The sequence below is a fragment of the Ruditapes philippinarum genome, unplaced genomic scaffold (genome assembly GCF_026571515.1).
Source record: "Ruditapes philippinarum isolate M1 unplaced genomic scaffold, ASM2657151v2 ctg499_1_1_1_1, whole genome shotgun sequence".
NCBI classification, from domain to species: domain Eukaryota; kingdom Metazoa; phylum Mollusca; class Bivalvia; order Venerida; family Veneridae; genus Ruditapes; species Ruditapes philippinarum.
The window spans coordinates 124,672-136,285 of NW_026861806.1; the positions used below are offsets into that span (position 1 = coordinate 124,672).

The 11,614-nt window shown below is 31.2% G+C and overlaps 1 long non-coding RNA gene across 1 annotated transcript; it reads right to left on the reverse strand.

Annotated features, from left to right (window-relative positions):
* Window positions 1–2,487: 2,487 nt before the first annotated feature.
* On the reverse strand, window positions 2,488–11,270 carry LOC132716890 (uncharacterized). The gene is made up of 2 exons (XR_009623884.1): window positions 5,245–11,270; window positions 2,488–4,252 (listed from the first exon to the last, which is right to left on the reverse strand). It is a non-coding gene; the product is annotated as an uncharacterized LOC132716890 (long non-coding RNA).
* Between the last annotated feature and the right edge of the window lie 344 nt (window positions 11,271–11,614).

The following is an 11,614-nucleotide window of genomic DNA, read 5'->3' on the forward strand; positions in this document are numbered from 1 at the left end:
AACGATTTATATGTGAACCAATTTTTTTTTTCAAAATTTCATTTACTCACAATATTTTATTTTTTGCATAATATCTTCAATAAAAAACTTTATTTTTATACATGATTTAACATAAAAAGGTTTCCTATCCATCAAAATATTATTGTTGTAAATCAAAGGGCAGTTAACAAACTGGTCTATATTTGTTATTTTCAAAATATCTATAAAGTTAATAAATGCTAACAAAACATCTTTCCAAAAGTAATCGTACATTGATTTAGACTCAATTTTTACATAACATTTTCCAAAGTTAAAAACTTTGTCATAATTAAAAATGTTACATTCAAATGTGAAACATTTTTACCAGTTCCAGTGGGAAGTCTTCCAAACCATGTAAATTTCAAACTTTTCAAAAATGCAAAATTATTAAGTCATGGCTTTTTCTTAATCATTTCTCTTGCTTTAGGATAGTCCATCTCATGAGTTAAATGGTGAAAGGCTAACACCTCATATTATATGTACATGTAATGTTTATTTTTTTAAATAAAATATTTAATTGCTTGGAGTTTGTCCAAAGGTCATCACCTCTAGCAAGATTTATGCTTTTCAGAGATGTCTATGAAATGATTTGAGCAGATTATAAGGAAATAAATATTCACGCAATGATTTTTCTTTTGTAAAGGAAGATATGCATAGATTAGTTAATATTTTTCACATTGTTTCAAATTATGGTTTAAAATCTTAACTAAATGTAATGTTTTGTGTTTTCAGAAATAGGAAATGCATAAAAAGAAAGTATTCATGAAAAATAATTGTAACTGAATTTTAAAAGGTTTTATTAATCTAAGTAGATATCTATATTTTTGACAAGTAAGAATACTTTTATCTTAAATCAATCATACTATGGCATATGTACACATCTGACATTGACCCAAACATTTACTAAACATAACATCATTAAGGCACAGTTCATCTGTATAGAAACATGTTTGTTTGGGTTTTACTTCACAACGACAAAGTGTAGATCATATGGCGAAGTTCCAGCTTTAATGGTGTAGAAGACCTCAGGTGCCTTTACGTGCATTATTGCAGGGCACCTGAGTACTGAGTAGAACCACTGACGTTTCGTTAGCAAGCTGGATAACTTCATCACATGAAAGAATCCAAATACCCTGTCGGGATTCGAACCCACAGAGGTGAGGGCAAGTGGTTTGAAGTCAAACAACCTTTACCACTCGGCCACGGACGCCCCTTGTATAGAAATAAACAGACCTACTTCTGTTCCAACTATTTAGTGTTGTAATAATATGGATGCAAACTTGTTTTAAGTTAGATGCTTGCCTTTCATTACTATTTTATAAATCATATGTCTTATAATTCAGAAAAAACACAACGTTTTATTTATCTGATTTACATAAACAGTAGTTAGTAATTGTAAAAACTTTATAGTTAGGTATTTTACTATTTGATATGGGCAGTAATATTTTAGTTTGCCTCCAAACACGAACAAAGGAACCTTTGTCAGCAATGTAACACCATGGTATTTATAATTTATTTGTTTTCCTTGATATTAATCGGTAAAAGTGAGTGAGTGACTTGTATGCAGCGTAAAATGTGTAAACCAACCTCTTAGTGTATCAACACTGAACAATATTATTCAAAATATGATCGTCTTATCAAACAAATATTTCAAACCGTCAGAAAGTGTTTAACTTGACATAGAAAACAAAAAGGTAATATTGTCATGTGTTTCCAACTTTCGTTTCATTGAATCATAAAGCTTGATTAAAATGGATAAAGAACTTAAAACTTTCCTTCTTGGATAAAATGATTACATCTATCAACAAGGGAACATTTCTAGAGATCATCATATTGATAGTTATTCCTCCCTTCTTTATATTTGGAGCAAACAAAACAAATTTAAACTAAACCACTTCCTTAGTTCAAAACCTCGAAAATCCAAATTATGTCCTACACATATTTGCCCCCTATCTAATTATAAATATTATATCACAATAAATATTCTTTCTTTCCTGTTAGGTTTAAAACAAAATTATTATTTCCTTTTTAATTTGTTTAGGGACTCGGTTCGTTTGTCCGTCATAAAATAACCCATACACTAGTTAAACTGTACACAAGGAGACACATTGATCTGTACATAGGTTTCGAATTATCAATATTTAAATGAATATGCGGATATATCCCGTTAAGGAAAAATGCAGTGAAACATGTTTTTTGTAGCTTTTTTAAATGGTAGATATCGTATCTGAATTGTAACTAATAATGCACAAATGCGTACTTTATATGACACTGAAGATTATAAATATTATCTGTCAGTTTAGTCGGCAATCGTATCTTGTTGTATTATACTTATGTAAAATCCTTGCTCGCCATGTAATATATATATATATATATAATAACTAAGTCTACGTCCTGCAAGTCTAAATATTATAAGTGTCGTTCAAACAATCCAAACATGCTTTTTATAATTCACCAATAAACACATAATTAATCTTATTACAATTTTATTTGTTTTTATTCGAATACATATCTCTACTGCGTTTTCTTATCAACGCATTTTTTTGTACAATTTGAATAGTATTCAATAAAAAATATATGTTTTTCTTGTAGATATAGCTTTATGATCTGGAAAATAAATTTATTTGTGATCTTTAAATAAAATCCATTGTCGTACGATTTGAATTCAAAATGAACATTGTCGTACACATCAATTACAAACTTATACAATATTTCGTGGCCTTCTTTGTTTAAAACTAATATGCCAGACATTTTATATACGATGTAGAATGTTTCAAAAAGTATTATGAATGCGGCTCAACTATTCACATCTTTAAATTTGCGAACACAATTAAACAAATAACATTTATCGGAATCTGCATTCTGTATGCACTGAAAAATCAATAAAATAGATGTACAATAAGAATTATGTGAATATAATACATAACAAGATGTAAGCGACCCGACACAGGTTAACAATATAACAGATTGTGTTTGTGATCTTGAGTTTCCCTTGTACATTGATATATTCACTGAATTGTTACTCGTTTACCTATTGTTTTGAATTATCAATTTTACAACGGACATACATATTCATTTTGATTATTATCTTTTTGTGGAATCATGAAACTTACTTTATCGATGAGCGTAGTAGAATAATAGAACTTTTAACTTTTGAACAACACTCGGTATATAAATTTATGCCTTCCCTTCATGATATATTAAAAAATCCATTAACATTAAAATGTAATAATAGTCATCAAACATCAGAAATAATGTAGACATTGCTCAAAAACGAACTGCATAGAAAAAATATTTTATCATGTAGATAGATCTTTTGCGGCTCATAATGATAGTCTCTGAATATAATAAATGTAAGTTTTGGCTTCAATTTTCTTTGTAAACTAAATTTATATCACTTGATTGGCAATATAAAAGTTAAGCAATACAGAATTATTTTTCACAATGTAATTTGATAATCTCAAAGATAGAGCAGATGAAACATTTTCAATTTTTAAGATAAAATATTATTCTGAAATTCAAGCATTTAAATGCACTAGCACTTCACTATAATTGATGGTATTAATACACAAAATAGCATTACTCTTAACTACTGCAATATTCACACAATTTTCATATAAGAATATATATGTACTTGATCTAAGAGTGAGTTGAGGAAGTTTCAAACAGTTAAGTACTTTATTGTTTGTCTTCACATATGGTCATTTTGTACTGTTATATGTTATGCATGTTAACAGGTTTTGTGATGCTGACTTTGTTTACTGATGTTTTTTTTCCATTCCATTTAAACATTATTTTCCATTTTGCATCTATTTCCGGATTATTTTCTTTACACGATTAACGTTTTCCATTACCTCCTGCATCAATCATTTTCCTTGTTCTATTTGATATTTTGTTTACTTTTCCTCATTTAATTGTTAATTATGATATAACGTGATAATCACTTAAATCCTCTCTACACATTATTGATTCGCTTTTCTGCCCAGTGTCCCATCGATGTGGAAATCTATGTCGGCCTCCTTAATATTTGTTCTCACATTTTATTTTCACTACTCTTAAGAAATTTGTCCAGAATATTCCTGTCATGTATAATCTGAAAACTTGAAATTACTTTACGCTTTAATAAGGATCACTTTTTTATAATATAATAAATTTAACATGTGCCTGGAATGAGATTCTTTACGAAAGATACATCTTTGGTACATTATATTTGTAATCTGTCATTTTAAGCATTCTAAAAATTAAAGACATTTGTTAAATAGTGCAGTCCTAAAATAAAACTACCTCCATTCTTTTAAAATTAAATGATTCAGATCTTATGTGTTAAAAATCTATTTGTTAAAAAGATATTTAAAATATCTTCTATCGCGTCTCATTAGAAGTAGAAATCTGAAAACAAAATGGTCCCTCGGAAGCATTAATTACAACAAAAATACATGAAAATTGCAGACTCGGTTTAATTGAGTCTGTACATGAGGGATAATGTATAAGTGTAACATCCCTCACGCCCCTAGCACCGACTTGAGCGGTACTCAATTCTCAACACTTAATAGTGCTGGCATCAATGATCAGAAAAGAACCACAAAATATAACAGCACTGGAATGAAGTACATGGCAACTTTGTACAGCTGCCACATGGCAGCTGTCTTCTAAGTCAAGTCAGACATACTCAAAGAAATTCACAAAATATTACATAACAAGAACGTTATTCAACCAACATAGTTACCACATTTCAAGATGATACAATATACACAAACAAATATGAAAGTGCAAAAAGTTTTAATGTCATGCGCTTCAGCATACCGTTTGACAGACAGAAGTTAAGTTATCTATATAAATGATCAAATTATAAAATTTGTAATCAAATTACAATGTTATGAATGAATTTATACTCACCTGATGGGAAATACATTAGGATATATTTCCGTTTTAACTCAACAATCCGCTAATTAAAAATTCAAGCGTCTAGCAATAACAAATTTATGGATGTGTCTTAGACGCACATTGTTAACCCAAATACTTCAATTTATTTCATAAGTAAAACGTAAACACTAATTGTTTGCTTAGAAAATACCAAAGGGGTGGTGGGAGGAATCTACATCAGGTGAGTATAAATCCATTCATAAAACTGTAATTTGATTACAAATTTTATAATTTCATTTTATGATTTATTACACACCTGATGGAAAATGCATTAGGATATAAATTTCAAAGCAATCTACTCACATTCATGGAAGAGGCTGGTATTTTCAACTTCTATTCATCTTATCCATCATTTACTATTTTCCACTTATGTTCTTAAGAGAATAAAAAATTGATTTCCTTACATCATTTCATATCTCTGTACTTAAAACTGTATGTAGAATTACATATATATTCCCACTTCCTGTGAGAAACACAATATCATAAAGAAAAACAACTGTCTGCAATCCGTCGGAATTTAACTTTTCTTGATAAAATAACATGTACAAATGATTCCTGGAGTACATTAGTTCTCTCCTATAACATTTTATGAAGGTAGTTTCTTTAGACCAGTTTGCAGCATCTTAGACATATTGTATAGAAGCACCCTTGTAAAGCGCCAAAGATGGACCTACAGCTCTTGTTGAATGTGCTTTAGTCATCACGAATAGTATTTATAAATATGAACCAAATTTTTTGAGCTGAAGCTGACGAATGCGGTTCATTAACAGTTAGAAAAAGACTTGTTTAAGAGGTTCTTTTTTTTCTTAAGATAAGTAGCAAAACTCCTTTGGGATCCAACAAATAAATTTCCTTGAATTAAGGAATGAAGATGTTAGTAGAACAATGATTTGGTCTGTCTTGTTTAGACAATCCTTGACGAATAAAAGTTGTTCCATCAGACAGGACTGAAACGGATCCTTTTCCAGCATTTAATGGCTGTTAGAAGCTGACCCTTCGAAATGTCGTAATTGCTGTTAGAAAAACAGCCTTATAAATAACATATTTCGGTGATATTTTCATTAACGGTTCAAAAGGATATTTTTGAATAGAATTTAAAACTTTTGGTAAATCCTATCCTGGCAAAAGTTTAATTAAAGGTGATCTTAAGTTGAACACTCCTTTTAAAAGTCTAATAATGTAAGGATGTTGTCCAATTGGAAATCTGGCAAGAGTTTAAGTAAAGGTGATCTTAAGTTGAACACTCCTTTTAAAAGTCTAATAAGTAAGGATGTTGTCAAATTGGAAATTAACCTATAGCTTGTAAAACTGACAATAGCATAGATCTATCTCGCTTTAGTTTTATATTGAAAACCATCATAATATAAGGAGGCTAGAAATTCTGCACAGTCAGTTAGAGATGCTTAAAAGAATCAATTTGTTTTCTACTACACCAGCGACTGAATCTGTTAAATTTCGAAGCAAAATGTTTTTGTATTCCAGATCTCTAACTGGCTGAGAGCAGTTTTCTAACTTTCTTAGAAAAGCCTTTTTTAGCAGACAATGATATTAAGATTTTCTGGCTATTTGACCAAAACCTTTAATCATTTGAATACCAAGACACGCTCCCACCTACTCATCGAAGCATCGTTTTGGGGCTTGACATTCGCTGACCATGGTAGAAAAGATTTGTCCTGTAAAACATTTACTGGCTGTAACCACCATGTGAGATGATTTTGAGGGTGTTTTGTCAAAGAAATTAGTTCTAGGTCTATTGAACTCGGTTTCCAAAAGGAGAGAATATACAACTGGATTGGTCTTATGTATAAACGAGCATTACAGTTTCGACACATAACGCCATTAGACCTAGAATGTGTAAATACTCTCTTGCCACACGTAGAGAAAGTTTTCTCTAATATTGTTTGAATTCCTTGAGAAATCTTTTTTTGTCTGTCTAGAGTTGGAGACACTACGTCTTGCATGAGATAAAACATGCAAACTCTATGTAAGTTATACATTGTGTTGGTTAAAGAAGTGACTTTTTACAGGGAAAATAAGAATCCCTAAAGAAAGCTCAACACGGCAAAAAATGAAAATGTCGCAGGCTCAGTTTCATTAAGCCTGTTCATAGACGGAACTGTCAAGAGCAAACTACAGTCATCTACACGCCCCCTAGCATGGGCTTAAGCAGACTTCAACATTTAACATGAACTGGTACATTTTTGAATTTTAAAACATCCGCATATGTGTTCATATGGCGGTTATTATTGAACACGTAAGTAACAAGCATGAAAAGCGGCATGTGGTCCCCAAGTAAAAATGCATGTGCCCTTAACGAGAAAACAATGGGCGGAACTAACTAAAAATGAATTTTGACATGGGTTCAGAGGTTATAAAGCCTGCATATCACCGGTAAGACGTAAAAAGACAAATTAAAAAAAGCAGGCAACATATCCTGAGGGTGATTCAACCGTATTTAAGTGAAGAATACTGGAACCACCAAACAAGAAAATAGCCGAATAGAAAGAACTAAATTACCCAAGCGCAACAATAATGTCATGCTCTTTAAGAAACCTAAATGAATGATGACACTTATCATTCGCGATAGATCGTGAAGAAGATTTTCGTGTAAAGAATTTAGTCCCAACCAATCGTCTAGATAAACTGCTAGACGGAGATTTTGCTGTCGTAAAAATGCTGCTACAACAGCTACTACTTTGGTAAAAGCAAAAATTGATCCATTGATACACTTTGCTGCCCATTGCAAATCTTGAATATATTTTGTGATTTTGAAATGAAATATGGGAATATGCATATACGTATCTTTCAGATCTATCGAGATTGCAAAGTCTCCTTTTCGAATTAAATTCAGAGCTGTTTTCATGGAATCCATTTCGAAATGTTGTTTTCTGAGATACTTGTTGATGGGTTTGAGATTGATTACTAGTCTTAAATCTCCAGTTTTCTTGGGTACTAGAAACAGTGTTCTGTAGAAACCTTGATTCATTTCTTTTTGAGGAACTTCCTCTATACATTTTTTCTGTAATAATTCTTCTACCTTCCGCAGTGTTATAATTAATTTTCTTTTGGCATAATTGTTTTGCGAATACCGTTGAATTTTGGTTTTTCTAGGGATTCAAGTTTGTAACCTTGACACATTGTATCTAGTACCCACTGATCGTTTGTGATTTGATTCCATTGATTTGCAAGAACCTCAGACAACCCCAACAGGTATCTCTGGGTGTAGACAATAAAGGTCATGTTGATTTGCTTTTGTTACGAAAATAACACGCCACACTAGGTTTGGCATGACTGCGACGGTCTTGTACTTTTGGTATGGTGAAGGAGTACTGCTAATTGAACGATCTGTTCTTCTGATACCTTGACTTTCTTCTGATACCTGATCAGAATTTTCAAAACGTGGCTTCTTCCAGTAAGCACCAGTAGTTGCTGAAGAAGGTGGAAGTTTCCTCTTCCGATTTGTTTCTGGCAACAAATCTGAGGGTTGATTATTCAATTATTTCCTTTCCTTTTCAAATTTAAAAAGCAGGCCACATATCCAAAGAGTGATTCAATATTATTTAAGTGAGGAATACTGCAACCACACAGCAAGAAAATAGCAGAATAGAACGAGCTAAATTACCCAAACGCAGCAAAAATGTCAAGGCTAGTACCAAAAACGCCTTCATGAGAAAAAGGTAATCTAAAAAATATGATCTTTCTCATCCCTTAATCTTGTAAACCAGTGTCGGCCATAGCTGTTCTTCGCTGAATGAGATGATGGAAAACACCTGTACGTGCCATTTGATCAAGTGATTTTGTAGACATTGCAAAAATGTCCCTTACACACTGAATATCACTGTCAACATAAAGCTTGTCACTTTGTAAAACAAATAAAAAATACTCAGTGCTTGTTCATGTAATTGTTGATGATGAGCCCCATCCGAGCTGCATGTTGACCTTGATATGCCATCTTTTCTAAAGATCTTAAGGGTTAAGAACTTAAAGACTGAGATTTAAAACACTTACTACCATATTTCTTCACTAGTAATGTCTCAATCATATTATCTAGTGATGGAACTGACAAAGTTTCTTCAGATTGGCTACTCACAGGAAAAGTTGAACGATATCTTTTCTTGTAAACTGTTGGTTTAGAAGGATCAGAACATCCCCATGAATCCAGTAATACTTTAATTTGAGTACTGTCCAAAACAATGCCTCTACTTCTATAGAATGTGTTGTGGTCACAACATCTTCCCAAAACAGTTTCACCAAAAGAGTGGCAGTATGTTAACTGCACTTAGTAAACAGGTCAGGTATATGCATATCATCATCCAAGTGTAAGCTCTTGTTGGAATTAACACTAATAATAGATTGTGTATCATCCCAACAGTCTTATAAACCGCGGCTTTCATGCTGTCCAGGTTGTAAAAACAAAACATCATCTTGTCTATTTGAATCCAGGAGGGATATGTTGTTATCGCTAGGTGCTTGAATTATTAATCGGCTGATTGTTGGCTTAAAACGGAAATATATCCTAATGTATTTTTCATCAGGTGAGTATAAATCATGAACTGGAATTCTGCTGTTTAAAAAAAACCAAGTAGTTTAGTATCTGTTAGCGTTTATATTACCAAACAAATGATACACAAAATTACTTTAAAAAGAAAATGGAAGACTAATTTTAGCTCAATGTTTCCTTATTTAGTACGGTCTACGTTATTTCTAACGATTTACAACTGTTCCTTTGTTTTGCTTTGTTTTGTTACGTAAATGAGCGTTATGACATAAAAATAATATGACAGACACCTAGATGTATTCAAAGAAGACTATGATACAATGCGCACTTTAAAAAGATTACGAATTAATTTATTTTCTCAGTCATAAATAAATGTTAAAATATTGTGTTATGAGCAAAAGACATCAGAAAAGATAACGCAGCAGCAAATTATACAATTTTTAATTAAACAAAAACAGATATTTACAATACTACCGGAAAATATGAAAGTATAGTTTGACTCACAATTATCCATTCAAATTTATACAATGTTCTAAAGTTTAACTCACATTACGAAATTCAATTGTCCACAACTCAAATTTAATCAATGTCCAATGTCCACAGCAGAATATTACAATATGTCCAAAACACTTCCCACACAGAATTACAGAATCCAAACTAATATATTACTATGTTAGCAGTACAATAGCACACAATCAGTATATCAACATCACACAACAGTCCAAATTAGCACGCACACCTTGAAGTACAAACAGTCATCATATATATACTATTTATGAACAATCTAGAATACTAAACTACTTAGAGAAAAATATTCCAGAATGAACATAAAAAGAACTATCTTGAAAGAGGATGAATGAATATGTGAACATGACCAATTATTTAATTATTAAAAATGATATTGACAAGATTAGGTATCGAACACACGCCCTCGAGATTATCAGTTCTGCGCTCTACTTACTAAGCTATTCAGGGAAAAAGATACTAAACACATTTGAAATAAAGCCTTTATACATTACAATAGTTACAAGGAAAACGTAATTCAAACGCTGCAGAGATGTTTACTCAAAGAAGTAACAAAGCAAAATTCGAAAAGAGGCATTATGTTTACGTTTGAGTATAATTAAACGACATGCTTGTACTGTTTGAAAGTCACTTCAAAGACTTGCAAAAATGGCAATAAAATAGAATGTAATTTTAAATGAACTATTAATGAAATGGTATTATGTATAAAGATGGCACGCTAAATAATTCAGATAACAAAATAAAAGGTTTTTTATTGCCGATTTAAGCATTAAAATTTTATGACATAAACATTAATAATTCTCAGTCTTATAGCAAGTACGTATTTATATCACATAAACTGCGGGCGGGATGTAATAAAGCTTTCTAATAAAAACGATATTACACTAGTGTAATCACTTTTTAACGTGACGTCATTTGCGTTACATGAGCGTAATGTCCCATGCAATAATGTAAGCGTTATACTATAAGCGCATCTATAAAAAATAAATCTTTTTAATTGTATAACATACTTATTTTGAATATGTGATAAGAAAAATATCGTGAAGACTCAATAATAAGTTAATTGAACCCATTGAATAAAACAGTATTATGTTTGTCAAAGGTTCACATTATATAATTCATTCCACTCGTTCAATCAATTTGGTACACTCTTTCTCTCTATACAGATTTGATTATTAATAATTTATATATATATAAGAACAAATTGACGATTTTTTTTCCGCAATTGACCCGCCTGTAGAACCCATTCAATTGTGTTCTAAAATTAATTTCTTTATTTCTTGTTCTTATATTATCGAGTTTGTCCAACATAAGATGTTTACTACCTGTTATACAGGTGTGACATGAATTGTCGTATATATATATATATATATATAATATATATATATATTATATATATATATATATATATATATATATATATATATATATATATATATATATATATATATATATATGAAAGAAAGAAAGTCATGAGCGTGAAATTATACATAGAAAAATCGCACGAAAAATCGGCACGCCGCAGCCGGGACTCGAACCACGGGTCTCTGGATTGCCGGTCCAGTATGCTAACCACTACACCACATGTAAAATATTGATAGTTCAACATAATTATATATTGCAGTGTTCCTCGTGAGATGATTTGCATTT